Source organism: Schistocerca nitens, chromosome 8 (genome assembly GCF_023898315.1).
Source record: "Schistocerca nitens isolate TAMUIC-IGC-003100 chromosome 8, iqSchNite1.1, whole genome shotgun sequence".
In the NCBI taxonomy this organism is placed as follows: Eukaryota; Metazoa; Arthropoda; class Insecta; order Orthoptera; family Acrididae; genus Schistocerca; species Schistocerca nitens.
In genome coordinates this window covers 134,510,720-134,533,628 of record NC_064621.1, presented here as the reverse complement: position 1 = coordinate 134,533,628, position 22,909 = coordinate 134,510,720, and the positions used below count along the sequence as shown (strand labels likewise).

General features: G+C 44.2%; 1 protein-coding gene across 3 annotated transcripts in view; it reads left to right on the top strand.

Moving 5' to 3' along the window:
• Nucleotides 1-22,909, top strand: part of LOC126198890 (semaphorin-2A-like) — a 1,278,287-nt gene that overhangs the window by 382,872 nt on the left and 872,506 nt on the right. For 2 of the 3 annotated variants that reach the window (XM_049935503.1, XM_049935504.1), the window contains one exon: nt 20,078-20,112. The exons of the other annotated variant lie outside the window; for it this stretch is intronic. The gene's annotated coding sequence lies outside the window, so the exon portion shown is untranslated. The remainder of the gene's footprint in view (nt 1-20,077; nt 20,113-22,909) is intronic. 3 annotated transcript variants of the gene reach the window in all.

The following is a 22,909-nucleotide window of genomic DNA, read 5'->3' as shown; positions in this document are numbered from 1 at the left end:
TAGCGCCTAGAACCGCAAGCCACTCCGGCCGGCTCAGCCTCTTCCAAGGCGGGGAGTACGGTGTCTTCTTGGAGCACCACAGTCGTGCCTGACCAGGGTACATCTCTCTCGAAACTGTTGCTTAATTGCGGCGAAAAGGGTATGCGATGGAGTCGAAAGTTGTGGATAACGATCTTGATAAAGATGACGAGCAGCTCTTCCATTACCGGGAACTTCGCCGTACAGAAGGATCATGTTGGTGTATTCTGCAAATGCGTACTCAACCATGTTGCTCTAATACTCACAGACACGTGAATGAGACTCGAATCAGATCACAGGGATAGGACAGACGTCAAATGACGTCAGAGAACCCGACGTAACCCCCTCCCCCCTACATGAGCACCATGTTGCAAACGTACTTAGCAAACATGCTTTCGCCGGCCGGGGTGGCCGAGCGGTTCTAGGCGCTACAGTCTGGAACAGCACGACCGCTACCATTGCAGGTTCGAATCCTGCCTCCGGCATGGATGTGTGTGATTTCCTTAAGTTAGTTAGGTTTAAGTAGATCTAAGTTCTAGGGGACTGATGACCTGAGAAGTTAAGTCCCATAGTGCTCAGAACCATTTGAACCAAACATGCTTTCAAAGGGCTGTAGTACGGTAACGGTACATTTCCGGATATGGTTCACTAGTTACGATTTTATGTACTCACACCCTTCTACAAGTCCTAGAAGTTTGTAACGGAAATTTCCGAGCACCCTGTGTATTCTTCGATCCATCTTACGGATTGTGGTGTAGGGTAGTTGGTGTACCACTGCCAATCCCCCATTCTTGTTCCAGCCGCGAATGGTGCGCTGAAAGAACTACTGTTCCTAAGCCCCGTGTGGACTTCATTCTCTCAAATTTTATCTTCATGTTAGAAGAGACTTGCACAAGATAGAATAAACTGGCGAGCTGCAATAAACCAGTCTTCGGAAGGGAAACCGCCATCACCACAACAACGGCAGTAACAACAACAGCAACAACCACAAGAAAAGATGAGGAAGCAGTATACTGATTACTCTTCTACTGATGTAAGCTCTCGGAATTTTTATAGAAAACCACGCAATTAGACACAGCATCTGTCTTGTAGCGTATGTCACAGGAAATGGATGAGTATCATCGCGACGCTTTCGCGCTAAAGGAATCTGTGAGGAAAAGCGCCGCTGTTCTTTGGATGTCTGCTGCCACAGCCCAATTGATGATGGGCATATGGATGGCATTGGTGGCCGGGAGACCCCTCGCGGGGCGGTTCGGCCGCCGCTCCACAAGTTCTTTAACACCACTACGGCGACTTGCGAGTGAATGAGGATGAAATGATGATGAAAGACACACAACACCCAGTCATCTCGAGGCAGGAAAAACCCCTGACCCCGCCGGGAATCGAACCCGGGACCCCGTGCGCGGGAAGCGAGAATGCTACCGCAAGACCACGAGCTGCGAAGCACAGCCCAATAACGGCAAATTTCGCCGCACGTCTCACATTGATTTCTACAGTTATTTCACGCAGTGTTGCTTGTCTGTTAGCACTGACAACTCGACTCAAACACCGCTTCCCTCGGTCGTTAAGTGAAGGACATCGGCCACTGCGTTGTCCGTGCTCAGCGGTAGTGCTTGAAATTCTGTATTCTCGGAATACTCTTGACACTGTCGTTCTCGGAATACTGAATTTCCTTACGACTTCCAAAATGGAATGTACCATTCTTCCAGCTCCAGCTACCATTCCGCATTCAAAGTGTGTTAATTCCCGTATTGCGGCCGTAACCACACCGGAAACCTTTCCACGTTAATCACCTGAGTATAAATGAGTAGCCCAGACGTAAAAGCCGCTAAAGGCATTTTTTGTCGATTCTGGTTCAAATGGTTCAAATGGCTCTAGGCACTATGGGACTTAACATCGGAGGTCATCAGTCCCCTAGACTTAGAACTACTTAAACCTAAGGACATCACACACATCCATGCCCGAGGCAGGATTCGAACCCGCGACCGTAGCAGCCGCGTGGTTCCGGACTGAAGCGCCTAGAACCGTTCGGCTACCGCGGCCGGCTTTGTCGATTCTGACATGAGCACACTGCTGTGTAGATTTCTTCATCGCCTAAACGGTGGAATAGGTTTCAGCTGCAAATCCCGCTATAAACCGTTAAAAATGGATGTAGAAAATCGTGTTTAGTTGCAAAAGCCGCTAACTGCACATTCTCTTCGGGTGCAAAAGGTCGCTAAATGTCCAACGTTTACAAAATCCGCCAAGTTCAACAGCTGTTTCAAGTCCGATGCAAATCACGCCAACTGATATCAGACTTACCAATCTACCTTAGACACTCAAAGGTATATTTCAGTTTGTTAGGATTGGAAGAGATACTTTTCTTATTCAGAGTTAGGATGGCCGCGCTTTAGCGAACGCGTAACCAACGGTGAAGCTCTCGCTGCCGATGCGTTGTCGAAATATACGCCGGTAAAGCACAGTTCAACTGGTCAACAGTGAATCTGTTGACGTATTAACGTGAGTGTTTTGAAAGAAATTAGTGATTTTGTGGGCAGTTTAAATGACGAAGATGGTACAAAGGAAGTGGGACTAATCGGAATAATAGGAATTCAGCAAGAAATCGAACCCATAGTAATCGTTTGGAAATGACGAGAACGACGATTCCTCCCGGGAAAGGAAGCGGCGTCGTGTTCAGTGGCAAAGAAATGTTTCCAAAACACAAAGATAAGAACATGAAATGTATTAGTAAGGTAATGTTATGCAATGAAAACTGCGTTGACACTATTTGTTATGACATATGCTAATATCATTTTCTACAATATCTTGTGATGTTCAAACCACGATCGTGTATTTAAAAATAACCTAATGATGAATATTCATTTCTGTTCTCGTTTTGATGTTAAATAAGTCAGTTTTTCCTGGTAAAATAATGTCACCTTCGTGTTTTTATTTGCCAATTTTGTTGAACTTTCAGACTTCGCTTTCAAATAAAACATATTTTGTTACCTTCGCAATAATTAATTTCCATCCTTCTGTCATTCTTAACATATCACCGAATAGTGGGTTTTGCAACCGAATGTTTGTTTCATAATTGGATCGTTGCGTTAGCAAAACCTGATAACTGCATAAACTGGGTGCAAAAAACGTTACTTCAATATTTCACTTAAGATTTTAACGTATAAAACATTATCGCGTATCTCAGCCATTAATACCGAGTAATTAATTATCTTTTTACTTGCTTTCAAAAAAAGAAATGAAGAGTTCACCTTTAATAACTTGGCTAGAGTGATATTTTCGCTATTATCTGTTTCAGCTGTCATGCAGTTAGCGGAATTTGAATCTCGGCTACTCAGATATCAGCTTCGCTAATGTACAGCCCTTTTATACGTTGTAAACACGATATTGCTGCCATCTGTATATAAGCGTATCGCTATCCCATGATTTTTGTTATCTCAGTTTGTAATCGCCGATATCTATGGTATTGTTCCATTATTTGGAGTCCTTGTCAAATAAGCAAGACAACAGACATACAATGAATTCACAGACATGCCTCTAGGATCGTACAGTCGGTCGCGGAAGATGCTAGGATTGTCGCAGCCAACGAAGTAGTACATCAAACTCCAGGTATTCTTGAACGTGTGACATAGTCGATAGTGCGTCACCATACAGTCTGCCACGGTGAAAATGGTCGACATTTTCATCAATGGCTGTAAAGGTATAATTCTGCATTTCGTAGGTAGTTTACCGCTCACGGACAGAAATTGGGACTCATCTGACCAAGCCATGTTTTCCAGTAGTCTATGGTCCATCTGAAACGGTCACGAACCCAGAATAGGCGCTAGTATGACGGTAGTGTACGTGTTTCGTCTGAGTACTGATGCATTTTGCTTTGTTTTGTGTTTTATGTTTTGGTGATTGCATACTGCAAGCTATTCGCAGTTTCCATTGTATTTTCAATGAAACAATGGTAATTGGAGCAAAAAAAACGAATAAATCATATTAAATTTCTTCTCTGTAACGAGTTATCGGAGACCACGGGGTCCTTGTACCAAAATAATCAGAAAATCTCGCGGAACAACTTCCGAAATTTTGCAGGTGGAGATCTGGTTCACCCTGTTTCTCTATATGTCCATCTACACCCATACTCTGAGAAACCATCGTGAAGTGCACGGCAGAGGGTACTTCCCATTGCATCGAGTTATTAGGGCTTCTTCCCTTTCATTTACCGTAAGGAGGGCGGGAAGAATGACTGACTGTTTACATGCCTCTGTGCGCATGTCCTCAGAATTCCTACAGGAGCTACAGGTAGGAAGTTGCCGTATATTCCTAGGTTCATAATTTAAAGCCGATCCTTACAACTTTGTAATTAGGCTTTCTCTTACAGTTTGGGGCTATTTTCAAGCATCTGGCAGTTCAATTTCTTCAGTATGTCTGTGGCACTGTACCAAGGATCAAACAAAACTGTGACCATTCGTGCTGCCCTTCTCTGTATACGTTCAATATCCCCTGTTAGTTTCATTTGGTATGGATCCCACACACTTGAGCAATATTCTAGCATGGGTCGCACGAATGATTCTTAATCAATTTCCTTTGTAGAATAATCACATTTCTATAGTCACGTGCCAACTAACCGAAGCCTTCCACCTGCTTTATCTGCGACAGCCTATGTGATCGCCCCATTTCGTATCCCTACAAAGTTTACACCCATCGATTTGTATGTGTTGACCTGTTCCAACTGTAATCATAGAATACCTTTTTCCCTTTCGTGAAGTCCACAATTTGACATTTCCGTACATTTAAAGCGAGTTGCAAATCTTTGCACAACTTGAAATCTTACAAGATCCGGCTGATGGTTTGTTGCACACTGTGTTATCTCAGTTGCCTCGGAGTGCCGCGTGAGCAGTACTATGTCACTATACTGATATGCACCTCAATCGGTGGTACCAGCTAATAGAAAAAAAAGACTTTCAACCCGCCACCCCACTACTGCTAATCGAAACAGAGCTTCAGTCTTCTTGACAACTGAGACCATTTGCAACAGTGGCCGAAACAGTGGACTAAATAAGAAAATGACTAAGCGTTCACGTAGCCGGAGAAGTTGTACTGAAGATAAAACGACCGCTGATGCCTGCACTCGCACAGATTTGTGATGCGCTCGCGACTGTTACTTGGTAGCTATTACAGCGGGAGGCACAGACTCAGTGTTATGCGCATGTGCACGCATGCAGTTCGTTTCTGTAAAGCCGTCGGCGCGCGGACGTCAACGTTGGTCGTCCAATGCGCTGCTAACCGCTGAGAAACGATGAGACTCGTGCATACGGTACGTCGGTGTGGTGTACGTTATAGGGGCAGCTGAAGGCTGTAACTGGCTCACAAATCGCACTATTTACGACATGGACTGGCGCAGAATTCCTATGGTAGCTCTATTAAAACGAATATTTCCTCCCTTGACCATATACTAGTCATCTTGTTCTGTCTCTAGTACACATAAATGAAAACTTCAATATCTAGTAATATGCTCTATTAAAACGAACATTGGGCCGGCCGGTGTAGCCGAGCGGTTCTAGGCGCTTCAGTTCGGAACCGCGAGACCGCTAGGGTCGTAGGTTCGAATCCTCTCTCAGGCATGGAGGTGTGTGATTTCCTTAGGTTAGTTAGGTTAAAGTAGTTCTTGGGGACTGATGACCTATGTCCCATAGTGCTTAGGGCCATTTGAACCATTTTTGAGAACGAACATTTCCTCCCCTGTCCATGTACTAGTCATGTTGTTTTGTCTCTAAAACACATTAATAAGAACTTCAGTAAGAACATCGGCATGTAAAATTTGCATTATAAATGGGTTCAAATGGCTCTGAGCACTATGGGACTTGACTTCTAAGGTCATCAGTCCCATAGAACATAGAACTACTTAAACCTAACTAAGGACAGCACACACATCCATGCCCTAGGCAGGATTCGAACTTGCGACCGTAGCGGTCGCGTGGTTCCAGTCTGTAGCGCCTAGAACCACTCGGCCACCCCGGCCATGCATTATAAATATTGCGATGCACATTTACAGCATTTCTCCACCTAAGATAAAAATATTTAATCATCCTCACTTTTCAGTAAAATCTAGACGCCATAACTGTTCCTACTCAGTAGCAGAATCATCACAACATGTGAAACACAAAACTTGTAACGGGAAAGTGCCAAATATTTTCCTGCAAATAGTGAAATAAGGCCGGTCGAACAAACTCACACCACAGAAAGACAGCACTAATACGGGGGGGGGGGGGGGGGGGTTACAAAAAGGTACGGCCAAACTTTCAGGAAACATTCCTCACACACAAATAAAGAAAAGATGTTATGTGAACATGTGTCCGGAAACGCTTAATTTCCAAGTCAGAGCTCATTTTAGTTTCGTCAGTATGTACTGTACTTCCTCGATTCACCACCAGTTGGCCCAACTGAAGGAAGGTAATGTTGACTTTGGTGCTTGTGTTGACATGCGACTCATTGCTCTACAGTACTAGCATCAAGCACATCAGTACGTAGCATCAACAGGTTAGTGTTCATCACGAACGTGGTTTTGCAGTCAGTGCAATGTTTACAAATACGGAGTTGGCAGATGCCCATTTGATGTATGGATTAGCACGGGGCAATAGCCGTGGCGCGGTACGTTTGTATCGAGACAGATTTCCAGAACGAAGGTGTCCCGACAGGAAGACGTTCGAAGCAATTGATCGGCGTCTTAGGGAGCACGGAAGATTGCAGCCTATGACTCGCGACTGGGGAAGACCTAGAACGACGAGGACACCTGCAATGGCGAGGCAATTCTTCGTGCAGTTGACGATAACCCTAATGTCAGCGTCAGAGAAGTTGCTGCTGTACAAGGTAACGTTGACCACGTCACTTTATGGAGAGTGCTACGGGAGAACCAGTTGTTTCCGTACCATGTACAGCGTGTGCAGGCACTATCAGCAGCTGATTGGCCTCCACGGGTACACTTCTGCGAATGGTTCATCCAACAATGTGTCAATCCTCATTTCAGTGCAAATGTTCTCTTTACGGATGAGGCTTCATTCCAACGTGATCAAATTGTAAATTTTCACAATCAACATGTGTGGGACGACGAGAATCCGCACGCGATTGTGCAATCACGTCATCAACACAGATTTTCTGTGAACGTTTGGGCGGGTATTGTTGGTGATGTCTTGATTGGGCCCCATGTTCTTCCACCTAAGCTCAATGGAGCACGTTATCATGATTTCATACGGGATACTCTACCTGTGCAGCTAGAACATGTGCCTTTACAAGTACGACACAACATGTAGTTCATGCCCGATGGAGCCCCTGCACATTTCAGTCGAAGTGTTCGTACGCTTCTCAACAGCAGATTCAGTGACCGATGGATTGGTGGAGGCGGACCAATTCCATGGCCTCCAAGCTCTCCTGACCTCAAATCTCTTGACTTTCACTTATGGGGGCATTTGAAAGCTCTTGTCTACGCAACCCCGGTATCAAATGTAGAGTCACTTCGTGCTCGTATTGTGGACGGCTGTGATACAATACGCCATTCTCCAGGGCTGCAATCAGCGCATCAGGGATTCCATGCGACGGAGGGTGGATGCATGTATCCTTGCTAACGGAGGACATTTTGAACATTTCCTGTAACAAAGTGTTTGAAGTCACGCAGGTACGTTCTGTTGCTGTGTGTTTCCATTCCATGATTAATGTGATTTGAAGAGAAGTAATAAAATGAGCTCTAACATGGATAGTAAAATGGCTCTGAGCACTATGGGACTCAACTGCTGAGGTCATTAGTCCCCTAGAACTTAGAACTAGTTAAACCTAACTAACCTAAGGACATCACAAACATCCATGCCCGAGGCAGGATTCGAACCTGCGACCGTAGCGGTCTTGCGGTTCCAGACTGCAGCGCCTTTAACCGCACGGCCACTTCGGCCGGCAACATGGATAGTAAGCGTTTCTGGGCACATGTTCAGATAACATATTTTCTTTCTTTGTGTGTGAGGTATGTTTCCTGAAAGTTTCGCCGTACCTTTTTGTAATACCCTGTATTTACATAACATCGAAATTATAGAATATTATTTTGTTAAAGTAATAAGACAGTACCAGAACTATTAGAAAAAGCGAAGATCAGGGAAAAAAATTAGTTCCAAGCAACGCATCTCGTGTCCCAGTGCTTACCTGCGTCTTTACACATTACGCTATACCGACCATAAATAATTTATAACCTTTTGTTCATCTTACTACTTCCTCAAAGCTTTAATTACAACAAACTGCACTAAGAATAATGCGTTTCTGATAGATCCTCAACATTTCGTTGCCTTGAACGGGCATGCTTTCATATTACGCAAGTTACAATAATTCTTTAACCATCAATATGACTTTTCCCGTCATTTTATTGCAACAAGTCGCACAACTACTTACGGATTTTCAGGAGATCCGAAATTTGCGGGTGCTTAGAAACACTATATATACACTCACATGGGCTTCACCTCGAAGCCAAAATGGCGTCTCGCGACTATGTCCGGCCGGCCGGGGTGGCCGAGTGGTTCTAGGCGCTACGGACTGGAATCGCGAGACCGCTGCGGTCGCAGGTTCGAATCCTGCCTCGGGCATGGATGTGTGTGGTGTCCTTAGGTTAGTTAGGTTTCAGTAGTTCTAAGTTCTATGGGACTGATGACCTCAGAAGTTAAGTCCCATAGTGCTCAGAGCTATTTTGACTCTGTACGGTAGAAACATCCGACGTAAGTGGCGTTGTTCCAACTCATTGGTCAACTTTCAGAGGCAAGTTCAGAATATCTGACATGCTAGATATAATGCTGCACGTTTGGAAAGACTCCCCAAACGTGATTTTTTCACGCTATGACATCAGAAACTCGGCACGCTCAACGCTCAGCGTTCGAGCGCACGATACGTGTACCGACGGCGTAAGGCATACCAGGTACACTTTGTCGAACTCTGTGACGACCTAAGATGTGGTGTACTAACCCGGCGCGCGCTGATGGCGAAGATTACAGAAGTGTCTGAGTCGGGTGTTCCGGTAGATAGTGTAATTCTCTCAAAAGGGGTGGTCCTCCTGTCGAAATAAGGAGCTCAAGACTAAGTTTCATATTCTACTTTCCAGAAGTGCAAAAGGAGAAACGTCTGATCACAATCATTTCTGAAGGAAAGCTGCGGAGGTAAGATATAGGCTTCCCGGAGGGAAGTTTGATTAAGAGTCTAGCTCTGTGTTTCTGCTGCTAGTCTGACGCGCGGCGATTTCCCATGGGTTTCCCATCGCAGAGTTCCAGCCTTAAGCGAACACTGGGAGCATGGCAGAGCGAGCAGCGGGATGGGGTATTGTCACACCTAGTAAAAAAAATCGCATTCGTCTGCGAACAAAGTTCACATGGATCAAATAAGACTGGGATTCCTTCAAGCCGTATCATTGCTGCGCAAACCAACAATCGTCAGCCATAAGACATAATGGTAAATCAGATCCAGACGTAATCTGTTACACAGATTGCAAACAGAAATTAGAAGAATATACAGCACTTGTAGCCCCCAAGAACGCGCTAATGACGTCCAGTCTACTCCATCATAAGTGCAAGTTTAAAACTGCGTTACAGGAAATAGTAAATTTATAGTCCAGTTACTTGTTGTGATTATTATGTATTACCTACGTGGATCAGAAAACTTAGGCAAATAAAAGAAAAAAGTAGTAGAAAATTGGAGCCATCTCAAGCTACCAGAATAAAAGAAAATTTTAAAGTAGGTAATATTAAGTACCACATATTATATGTAGGAATCAAAAGAAGATACACCACTGACCATTAAAATTGCTACACCACGAAGATGACATGCTACAGACACGAAATTTAACCGACAGGAAGAAGATGCTGTGATACGCAAATGATTAGCTTTTCAGAGCATTCACACAAGGTTGGCGCCGGTGGCGACACCTACAACGTGCTGACATGACGACAGTTTCCAACCGATTTCTCATACACAAACAGCAGTTGACCGGCGTTGCATGGTGAAACGTTGTTGTGATGCTCGTGTAAGGAGGAAAAATGCATACCATCTCGTTTCCGACTTTGATAAAGGTCCGATTGTAGCCTATCGTGATTGCGGTTTATCGTATCGCGACATTGCTGCTCGCGTTGGTCGAGATCCAATGACTGTTAGCAGAATATGGAATCGGTGCGATCAGGAGGGTAATACGGAACGCCGTGCTGGATCCCAACGGCCTCGTATCGCCAGCAGTCGAGATGACACGCATCTTATCCGCATGGCTGTAACGGATCGTGCAGCCACGTCTCGATCTCTGAGTTTGCAAGACAACAACCATCTGCACGAACAGTTCGACGACGTTTGCAGCAGCACGGACTATCAGCAAGGAGACAATGGTTGCGGTTAGCCTTGAAGCTGCATCACAGACAGGAGCACCTGTGATGGTGTACTCGACGACGAACCTGGGTGCACGAATGGCAAAATGTCATTTTTTCGGATGAATCCAGGTTCTGTTTACAGCATCATGATGATCACATCCGTGTTTGGCGACATCGCGGTGAACGCACATTCGAAGCGTGTATTCGTCATCGCCATACTGGCGTATCAGTCGGCGTGATGGTATGGGGTGCCACTGGTTACACGTCTCGCTCACGTCTTGTTCACACTGACGGCACTTTGAACAGTGGACGTTACATTTCAGATGTGTTACGACCCGTGGCTCTACCCTTCATTCGATCCCTGCAGAACCCTACATTTCAGCAGGATAATGCGCGACCGCATGTTGCAAGTCCTGTACGGGCGTTTCTGGATACAGAAAATGTTCGACTGCTGCCCTGGCCTGGACATTCTCCAGATCTCTCACCAATTGAAAACGTTTGGTCAATGGTGGCCGAGCAACTGGCACGGTAAACCAGTCACTACTCTTGATGAACTGTGGTATCGTGTTGAAGTTGCATGGGCAACTGTACCTGTACACGCCATCCAAGCTCTGTTTGACTCAATGCCCAGGCGTATCAAGGCCGTTATTACGGCCAGAGGTGATTGTTCTGGGTACTGATTTCTCAGGATCTAAGCACCCAAATTGCGTGAAAATGTAATGACATGTCAGTTGTAGTATAATATATTTGTCCAATGAATACCCGTTTATCATCTGCATTTCTTCTTGGTGTAGCAGTTTTAATGGCCAGTAGTGTAAATGAAAGGTACAGAAAGATAAGATTAGCTCATGAGAGATTACGATGCGCCACTGTCTGAGTACCTGACGGGGAAAGAATAGCCCCACGATCTGCTTATTACTGTACACTGATGTGACAACCTGATGGGGTACCTCCTATTACTGTATTGGACGTCCTTCCGCCCGGAGTAGTGGAGCAACTCAGCAAGTCGCTGGGAGTCTTCTGCACAAATGTTGAGCCAGCCAGTCTCTATAGCTGTCCATGCAGGATGTATTTTGCACGAACTGACCTCTCGACTATGTCCCATAAACGTATGACGGGAAGCATGTCGGGCGACCTGGATGATCCGCTCAAACTGATCACTATGTTCTTCAAACCAATGGCCACCTACTGTTGCCCTGAGACATGGCGCACTGTCATCCATAACACACAGCCATTTCGACGTCAGTGATCTGTTCAGTTGCATCAGACAAACCAGTCCGTTCCATGTAAACGCAGCCCACAGACTGTAAGTAGTAGACTTGGCCACTGTTTCTATGTTTCGATACACTGTATCGATACGTGGAAGTGTTTCGGAACGGCTGTGGTTCACTGTTTCGAAACAGTGGTGTTTCATTCCGTCCCTGTCTCGGATAACCGGACCAGATTCGATCTCGAGCCAGACACAGAAACTGTATCGTTGTTTCAAAATAAGGCTGTTTCAGTCCACCTGTGCTTGTATCGAAACAGTGATGTTTCATTCCGCTCTGTGTCGGACGAGGTTCGGGCTTGGCACAGGTACTGAAACACTACATACCACTTCGTGAAACACTTTCAAGAGTGTCGAAATCTTTTTGACAAGCAATAGCATGAAGCTTAAGATATCCGAAAATAAAGCTTCGTTTCTAGCTGACTGTTCTATTACGAAATGGCGTAACATCTGCTTTATAAACACTAACCAAACAATAAAACAACGCATATTATTCACATTCAAAATAATAAATATGTGAAAATCATTCAGTTAAATTACACTTTTTTATAACATACGCTTCTCTGTTCATGTACAGTAATCATATTAAGAAACGCAACCTACAACATTTTGAATAAAAAAAAGGCGTAGAGTGACAGTTATTAGACATATACATAAATTTGATGTAGCAACGGTTCGAACCACCTTGCAAGACAAAATTTTTTTCTGTTATTTTGTTATTTATTCGAATTATTTGGCGTTATTTGTGAGTCTATAGTCACTGTGCCTATTATCCACAATGATTCCCTTTGTGTGCATGGAAATTAGCAGGATGGGTATATTACCCATACTAACGGAATGTGGGAATCCCAGTAGCATATCCGTTGTTTCTGCAGTTTGCTCCCACCTCCAGTTCCGTTCGTGGTGGTTCTTCTGTCTTCAGCTATGGCTGTCCTCAGCCAATTGAAAAGTATGAAAGACACACGACACGAAAGCAGCGCAATTGCTGCAGGAAATACAAAACTGCCAAGACGCCTAAGTGAGAGTTTCATACTTTCTGCGATATGATTAGCGCTCTCGCACCTCATTTGTGTTTATATGGACATACTTATACAGTAGACACTCAATATGATAAAATGTGTAGGTTTATTAGATTACAAAACACAAAGTGCTTCACTGTTTCGAAACAGCGTATCGAAACATTACATTGTACTGTTTCATTTGTTTCGAAACAGTTACGTGTTTCAGTTTGCCCATCTCTAGTAAGTAGGCTGTTTAGGTTTTTGTGTTGGTAACGCCACGTAGCGCTCTGTATGAAAATCACTGACTGTGCTGTGTGCAGTCTGTGGCTGATTTGCATTGTTGGAATATTTGCTATTGTACTGTTGGGCAGTTGGATGCGAACAGCGCGTAGCATTGCGCAGTTAGAGGTGAGCCGCCAGCAGTGGTGGATGTGGGAAGAGAGATGGCAGAGTTTTGAGAGAGGACGATCTGGACGTGTGTCCGTCAGAAAAACGAAATTTGTAAGACTGGATGTCATGAACAGATACATATATTATGACTTTTGAACACTATTAAGGTAAATACGTTGTTTGTTCTCTATCAAAATCTTTCATTTGCTGACTATGCCTATCAGTAGTTAGTGCCTTCAGTAGTTTGAATCTTTTATTTAGCTGGCAGTACTGGCGCTCGCTGTATTGCAGTAGTTCGAGTAATGAAGATTTTTGTGAGGTAAGTGATTCGTGAAAGGTATATGTTATTGTTAGTCACGGCCATTCTTTTGTAGGATTAATTGAAAGTCAGATTGCGTTGCGCTAAAAATATTGTGTGTCAGTTAGTGTTGATCAGAATAAGTAAAGAGAGAAATGTCTGAGCACATTCAGCTTTGCTCAGCTGTTTGAAAATCAAATAACGTAGGAGGTTTACCAGCACAGTAATTCATAAATTTTTCTAAGGGGAAGTTACATGTCACTATACTATATGTATCAGTTCATGACATCCAGTCTTAGAAATTTCGTTTTTCTGACGGATACACTTCCACATCGTCCGCTCTCAAAACTCTGCCATCTCTCTCCCCACATCCACCACTGCTGGCAGCTCACCTGCAACTAGTGGTGGGCAGGAAATCGCGTATCTGTTAGAAATCACAGTGACTGAGAAGTCACAGATATCACAGTAGCAACTTTACAGAATCTAACTGCGATTTCAGTCACAGTTAGCAGTCGCAAGTAGTATTTCACATTCAAAGACGTGAGCCATCTATTGGTCGAATTTAGCACTGCTTTCTGCGATTTCAGTGACAAGTCGCAACTAAGAGTCGCAAGTAGCATCTAAAAAGCGCGGTTAACAGTGGCATCTGTTGGCCAAAGTTCGTACTACGTCCATTTCTGCGGTACGCTATGGAGTCCAACTGCGATTTCCGTGACAAGTCGCAACTAAGAGTCGCAAGTAGCAACTAAAAAGCGCAGTTAACAGTGCCATCTGTTGGCCGAAGTTCGTACTACGTCCATCTCTGCGATACGGTATCGAGTCTAACTGCGATTTCCGTGACAAGTCGCAACTAAGAGTCGCAAGTAGCAACTAGAAAGCGCGGTTAACAGTGCCATCTGTGGGTCAAAGTTCGTACTACGCCCATCTCTGCGATACACTATTGAGTCCAACTGCGATTTCCGTGACAAGTCGCAACTAAGAGTCGCAAGTAGCAACTATAAAGCGCAGTTAGCACTCCCATCTGTTGAGCAAAGCTCATACTACGCTATTCGCTACCGAGTCAAACTGCGATTTCTGTGACAAATCGCAACTAAGAGTCGCAAGTAACAACTAAAAAGCGCAGTTAACATACTTTTCCTAGTGCCATCTTTTGACCGACGGACGTACTTCGTAATGAGAGCCTTGTGCCTCACGAGATCGATGTGCTGTGTGCATATGAAGGGCTTTTTCAATAGTGGTACAAGTCCATTTTTGTTCATTTTGAGATACAGAGTCGTAAAGTTAAATGAGCGCTGAAAAATCTGCAGTTGAGATACCAGAAATATTCAAGCATATGGCTTCTTGCTAGAGATGAATCTTTATTTATATTTGCTTGGAACATTAATTTCAGAAGCATTATAGACAAGAAAAGTGGAGGTAATGGACTTGTACCACTATTGAAATAAGCCTTTCATATTATATGGTGACATGCACATTCAGCATCAGTTATGGTTGGTCAAATACTGCTGTGACTCTGAATGTATTATATTAATAAGAAGCAACATTGCCTTTTTCTCCTGAAAATATCAAGTAACGTAACAAATGTGTTTGATTCTGCTTCCAATATGACAGTTTTGGTTAATACTCCACATGCCTACAGGGCTTTGCAATGTTAACACAGCAGAACTCAGACATCTGTATAAGTGTAGTGAAATGAAAACAGTCATATGAATGCCTCACTTTTGTTCAGACACAGTTCAAGACTCGGGAGAAAAGTTTTACACCTGGTGTTCTACATGGGAACTTCACACACAAGAACTTTTTGCCGACACTACTACCACCTACATAAGTAACCTTTTCCTGTGTTACTTTCAAGTAATGCACTTAAGCTATTCCCGATTTAACTGGAAGATCTGTACTTCCCACTTTCACATCAAAAGCCTCAAAATGCATATTGTAGACTTTGGGATATGTTACAGGTCAGTGTCACACCAATATTGTGGAGAAAGGGGGGGGGGGGGGCGGCATGTCACTTTCCAACAAGTGTTTACCAATAAGTAAGTGGCGGAAAATTACGGGTATTGGACGGCTTAACATGTGGAAAATGAGATTTTTATTATTCACTCACTGTATTTAACATTTATTATGCCTTTAAAATCGCACAACAACTTCAATAAAACACAGTTTAATCTTTCACACACTTATTTCACAATTATTTCACTTTTAAACAGCAAATCCTCTAAGAGCTGTCTTGAATCTTCACGAATCTCTCTCAACAGCCTTGATGTGGATAGATACGTACAGCAGCCAGTAATCAGAGTCAGAACTGCGTCTGCAAAAACACAAGGATTATTAAACAATTTTTGCTGTCACTAATTACTAGCAATATAATTGACAGAGTAGATTGCTAATATTTGCTATAATGAATGTCACATTTGCAAGAACGATCTCACTGAAGTAATTAAGTCCATCGAAACGCTTAGAAACTAACCTCTCGTCTGACGAAAACGGTCTGAAGACGCAGTGGCAAATTTCTTCAGATCTGCTGACAATGATATTTTGAGTTATCACTTTACTGAGTGACTGAAATGTAGTTCAGGTACCTGTGAACATAACAATATGTTAGAATTCATTTTCTAAACACGAACTATTACGGTACTGTACGGCTACTTACATATTAATTACACTATTAATATTTTCACAGTTGTTTCTTTAATACAAAATTAAAGCCAACGGAAGAAAAAACGTAAAACATACTTGCCAATGACAGGTTTGTTGCGATGCAATTTTCTGTGTTGACAGATGTAACTTTTTCATATGGTGGTAAGTCGCAGAAATCGCAGGAGTCACAGAAATCGCAGAAGTAGCAGAAGTCACAGAAATCGCAGAAGTAGCAGAAATCGCAGAAGTAGCAGAAATCGCAGAAGTCACAGAAGTAGCAGAAGTCGCAGAAATCGCGGAAGTAGCAGAAATAGCAGTGGCGGAGGGATACACGACCTATGTTCCTTAACTGCGACTCTTAACTGCGACAAATCGCAGTTAAGAGTAACAGATACTGAAAAGTAGCATTCACTGAAATCACTGATATCGGAAAATCGCAGTTTAGCCCATCACTACCTCCAACTGCGCAACGCTACGCGCTCTTCACATCCAACTGCCCAACAGTACAATAGCAAATATTCCAACAAAGCAAATCAGCCACAGACTGCACACAGCACAGTCAGTTATTTTCATACAGAGCGCTACGTGGCGTTACCAACATAAAAACCTAAACAGCCTACTTACAAGACCTATGGAGCCAGCACCACCTTGAACGGTTCCTTGTTGATAACTTGGGTCCATGGCTTCGTGGGGTCTGCGCCACACTCGAACCCTACCATCGCCTGTTGCCAAGTGAAATCTGGACTCAAATGCCCATGCCACGATTTTCCAGTGGTCTAGGGTCCAAGGGAGGCACTGCAGGCGATATCAAGGTGTTAGCAAAAGCCATTTGCTTCGGTCGTCTTCTGCCACCGCCTATTAACGCTAGATTTCGCGGCGCTGTCCTATCGCAGACGTTCGTCATACTTCTTACATTGATTCCTGTGGTTATTTCCTGCAGCGTTGATTGTCTGTTACCACTGATAACTCTACGCAAACGCAGCTGCTCTCGATCGTTAAGTGAACGCTGTCGGTCACTGCAATGTCCATGCTGAGAGACAGTGCCTAATATTTGGCTTTCTAGGAACACTACAGACACTGTGGATCTCGGAATATTGACCAAGTCCGAAATGGGATGTCCGACGCGTCTGGCTCCATTTACCACTCCGCGTTCAAATTGTGTTAATTTCCGTTGTGCGGCCATAATCGCGTCGGGAACTTTTTCACATGAATTGCCTGAATACAAATGACAGCTCCACCAATGCACTGTCCCTCCCCATTTATAACTTGTGTATGTGCTACTACCGCCATCTGTAAATGTGAATATCTCTGTCCCATGAGTCACTGTTGAGCCGCGGTAAAATTTGCTGTTTTGAAGAGCGCGCAGCAGCGCGTAGTGTAAAGCACTCGCCTTCCGTTTCTGGCAGTGGCAATTGCAGCTTTGGTGTCTCTCTCTGGTGTGAAGGGGGAAAGGTTGCTTGTTCACGTGCATTTAAGAGGCGCTATGAGCTTGTCAAGTATCCTTAATCCGTCCCATCCTCTGTTATGCCAGTCCTGCCTGGATATCTGCCCCCCCCCCCCCAAATTCTATAAGTCCCTCCAGATCCTTGAGCGTCATGCACTCCACCTCGCCTTCCATATACGCCTCCCGTCCCCCACACGGATCCTCTATGATCTCATTCCTTTCCCCCATCTGCTCCTATTCGTCGAACATATCCGCATCCTCTACACCTCCCGCCGTCTTGAACCCCCTCACCCCCTGGTTGCTCCTCTCCTCTCCCATCCCCGCCCCCTGCCACGTCTTCACCGTTGTGTCCCCCCTACCCTCCATCTCTACACCCTACATCTCCTTTCCCAAGGTGGCTTCCATCAACTCCCCCTCCCGGACGATGCCCTCTCTCCCTCCATTTATCCCTCCTATCAACTCTGATCCTCACTCCCCCTCCTTTCCTCTGTCCTCCCTCTTCCCCCCTTCCGTCCTGTTTTCTCCCCACTAAACCTCTCCCTACCTCCCTTCTCCCCCCCCCCAAGTCCTTTTGTATTCCCCTTCTCTGCCTACCCCACTCCCTGTCGCGTCTGCCCCCCACCCCTCTTATGGGTCCTCATCCTCGATCAGCTCCTTTCCCGGTTCCCCCCTTCGCTTTTACTCTCCTTTCCCCCCTTTTTTGTTTTCCCATCATCTGTCCAGTTTCCCCCCACCTGCTCTCGGCTGTGGTATGTCACATTTGCCAACTTTTTGGTGCAGTGTTCCAGTGACTATTCAGTGTTGTTCGTCTTTCTCGTGTTGCTAACAGAAACCATGCTGTCGCTAGGTGTGAATTTTATGTCTTTTGCGAACAGAATCCAGACTGTCGCCGTGTTTTTTAATTGTCTGTCTATTGTTTTACCTGTCTGCTTCGTGTGTATTTTATTAGCATCATCATCCCTCTGTTCTTTGTTTTAAGTTCCACGATTTCTTTTCGCCATGTTACTCTTTAAGTCTCCGATTTTATCGCCTGTTTTTATTATTTATTGTCTTCATCTTTCTCACAAAGTCTGTAGGCTGAAGAGCGGCATACTAAGCTGCTGCCAGCCCGCCCCCTTCGGGGGGAATTGAAATTCAATAAAGAAAAAAAAAAAAACTCGTCAAGCGGTCAGTCAGTTTGAGTCAGTCAGTCTGAGAAGTGTCAGTCTGAGAAGTGTCAGTCTGAGTCGCCGAGTCTAGTCAGTTGGTCAGCCGGGTCAGTGTGGGCCAGTGAGTGTCTGTCTGTCGTCCGGAGTGCTAGTATGTGTTACGCCGCCAGGCTGCTCGAACTTGCTCAGGCAATGGGATTGGCGGTTGGATCGATCGGTTGGTCGGTCACGCACTGGGACACAAGATGACTTGTCCGCCTGGATCGTCGGCGCATGCGAGGTCGCCACGTCAGTCCAGTGGGCCGCGCCGTACAGCGATGAGTAGTGGCTTCGCGGCCGACACGAGAGCAACAGGAGTCAACCCACGACATCGGTCTGGCCGGGGCGAACTGCGACGCCGTGAAACATGAGATCGGCGCTCCTTCCTGCGTCCGTTGAAGCGGCTGGCAGCGGACGATTAGGGAGAGCGTTTTGGGAGTGCTGCGCCAGGTCTTCGCCAGAAATCGCAGTTTATTAGAAGTTAAATGATCCGTGATATGTTGTTTCAGTTACGTGTTAAATTCTACTTGTTTTCTTGGTCAGTTTCTCGTCCCCACCTTGCTCGTTTTGTTAGGCAGTTAGTGTCTGTCTGTCTGTCTGTCGGTCGGTCTGCCGTACGTTAATACCTGTCTCTGTCATGTTTGTCGGATTCGGTGTTAACGAATTTATAGAATTAAGGTAAAGGCCGAAATTCCTGAAATATGTTTTTGCCTATCATCTTGGGAGGCGGTATATGTGTAATGTAGAGCATGTTGTGCATTTTATGCAAGTCTGAATTTCATGGGTTTTATTTAAATAGTCATTTTTATAAAGTTGCCACCCTTCCACCGTAAGGGTCCTTTTAAAAACAAATTGCACTTTCGGTGGCAAATGATTTTTTTTAGTGTGAGTGTTTCCACCATTTCCATCCCTCTTACGGGATGCATAGTTAATGTGTTTGTGTGAGTTGTTAAAATTTTTAGTTTAAAGTAATCTGGTGTGTTCCAGATTTGCACCAGTGTAGTTTTTCAGAGGTTGTTGTGAGCGGTCGTGACTACGGCCGTGTTGAAAGGGAGCGGCAAGCTTCTCAGCCAGAAGGCTCCTACTGTAAAAAATATATATATATATATATATATATATATATATATATATATATATATATATATATATATATATATATATATATATATATTTATTATTCTGCCTCTGAATAATTGTAATTTGATATTTAGAGGATGCTTTCTGATTATAAATTTTAAATCTGTTTTTGAAAAGGCTTTTATGAATAATATTTCCTTTGGTTGAAATTTAATTTGTTTCCATCAGTTTCTCCTTGGCAACTCCTTCCACGCTCACATAGTGTGTTAATGTTCTTGATGAATTGCTAGTAAATAAAGTAAATTCTTAAATAAAAGATTTTGCAACTTAAAAATTACGGTTCAGTTGTATGTACAACTCATCTTCAGTAATGGTCTCACGTTTTTCTTTACAGACGCTGCAACACTAAGGCCTGCACTTCCGCTAACGGTACGTACTACATCTAGGATAAAACTAGTATTATAGACTGATGAGCCAAAATACTGTCGCCATCTGTTTTGAAGCGTGTTGGTCCACGTAATACGGCGGTGATTCTACGTCTCATGGATTCGACAAGTCCTTGGTAGGTTTCCGGAGGTGTGTAGTACCACACGTCTACGCACAGATCATGCAGTTGCCGTAAGTTACAGTCCTGTGGTTTATGGACTTAGCTGGCGTTCGCAAGCGTCCAAGATGTACCCATCGCGTTCACACCAGGGTAACCTGGTGGCCAAGACTCCGACGTGAGTGTACTATCATGCTCTTAAAACGACTGTGGCACAAGTCTGAACTTCTTACAACGACAGTTACCACGCTGGAACGCCATCGCCATTGGTGAAGACATCGGGCATGAATTAACCCTCGTGGTCTGCAGTGATGCCCATCTAGTCCATGGCTGTCATGGTGCCTTCGATTACTACCACAGGTCCCGCGGAAGCTAGGTGAACGTCCCAAACAGCAAAGTACTGAGCCCACCGGCTTGCATTAGTGGCATCTATTTCGAGCTGCCGCCGTCCAATCTCAATGAATCCAAGTCCACTGGCATCATAGCTGACTATCACATTGGGGTAACCCTAGACATTCTTAGGGATCGTCTGCTGCGTAGGTCCATGTTCACCAATGTGTGCTGAACAGTATGCTTCGAAATACTTGTGTTTGTACCTGCACTGTTCTCCGTCGTGAGCTACCGAAAAAAATGGTTCTAATGGCTCTGAGCACTATGGGACTTTTAACATCTGAGGTCATCAGTCCCCTAGATCTTAGAACTTCTAAACCTAACTAACGTAACCTAACACACATCCATGCCCGAGGCAGGATTCGAACCTGCGACCGTAGCGGTCGCGCTGTTCCAGACTGAAGCGCCTAGAACCGCTCGGCTACACCGGCCGGCTCGTGAGCTACTGAACAGACCGCCACCTGTCTTGTTTTAAAGAGCGAAAAACCTCGATCTCCAGATCTGTGAAGAGACGTGGACGGCCGACAACTTATCGCCTACACTTAGTTTCACCATCCTTCAAATATTTTCCAGCAGGAAGCGAAAATCCGACCATTTTCCCCTTTCCGTGATGCTCATTCCCAGGCACCGGGCCTTAACAGTCTGCACTTTGTCTCAAAGGCGCTTATGTCAGCGGATTTCCCCACTTGCGGCCCATGTAATTGCTAGAATAATCCCCATTCGTCACTTCTCCACCTTCCTTACCGCGTCATGTTCCCGCCGCGTCACCAGGTGCTGTTGAATCTCGCGTTGTGCAGTGGTCATGTTATGGCACATCATTACATATCGTGTTGCCTATTGCTATTCATCATAGATAAAATACCTATATCAAATTCTGGTGAAACACAGGCGGGACCAAAATAATTTGACTACCTTATCGATAAATAAATGCGGTTACTAAGTTCCCATGTGTTGTGTGAGGCCCTTTTATCAAAAAAATCGTAGTGGAAGGTTAGTTACATGATTCGATCTTTTGGAACTATATAAATTGCATTTTAGAGATGCTGAAGCGATCGTTCCACTGGGAAATTAGTCTCTGAAGTAAGTAGCTACTCGGCTTTACAAACGTTCTCACGTCTCCGGACAATGTAATGTCGATGTACTACTGTGGTTCTGATAACTTTTTGTTCTGTTACGGGCCCCAGAAAACGTTTAGTTGTTCATATATACTGAAGACTAAAACATGAAACTCATTATGCACTTCCGCGGTATATGGATCTATAGCGGATGGCAACACATAGCAATAGAAATATGTAATACTGTGCAACACACTATTAGTTATCCATAAGCCTCAGTATGTTATGCAGTACATGAAAAACAGTTTTAATCCCTATTTTTGTACTAATAAGATTACGGTGTGACGACTATTTGGCTACAAAAATATGAAGTTATATATATATATATAACTGAAAGCTACTATAAAAATAAGATTTTTTTATTCGAACCACAAAGGTAATAATCTCTGTGCGGAAACAAATCACACGTGGCAGTTCATCATTTTTTTTACAGACGTAAGACAACTGGGAGAATATGAGTCGTCGCCCGCAAAAATGTTACCAGTAGATGGATGAAATTTAATGTTCGCTCTAAAGTTAACTTGATCCTGTATAGAAGGTCTGTAACAACAGTGCGTGAGAAGCGCACCAAACTACACTTTAACTATAGCTGGTCGAAGCTATTTACCTTGCAGCTGATAAATCTCTCTCTAACAAGGGAACCTTCCCATCTTACCCCCCTCAGATTTAGTTATAAGTTGGCACAGTGGATAGACCTTGAAAAACTGAACACAGATCAATCGAGAAAACAGGAAGAAGTTGTGTGGAACTATGAAAAAAATCAGTAAAATATACAAACTCAGTAGTCCATGCGAAGATAGGCAACATCAGGGACGCTTGAACGCAAGTTGCTCCGTGGTCCCGTGGTTAGCGAGAGCAGCTACGTAACGAGAGGTCCTAGGTTCAAGTCTTCCTTTGAGTGAAAATTTTAATTTTTTATTTTCAGTTTATGTGACAAACTCTTACGTTGTCATCACTAGTTTGGGAGTGATTATCACATCTACAAGAAAACCTAAATCGGGCAAGGTAGAAGAATCTTTTTACCCATTCGCTAAGTGTACAAGTTAGGTGGGTCGACAACATATTCCTGTCATGTGACGCACATGCCGTCACCAGTGTCGTGTAGTATGTATCAGACGTGTTTTCCCGTGTAGGAATCAGTTGACCTATGATCTTGCGACTCGGTTCCCATTGTAGA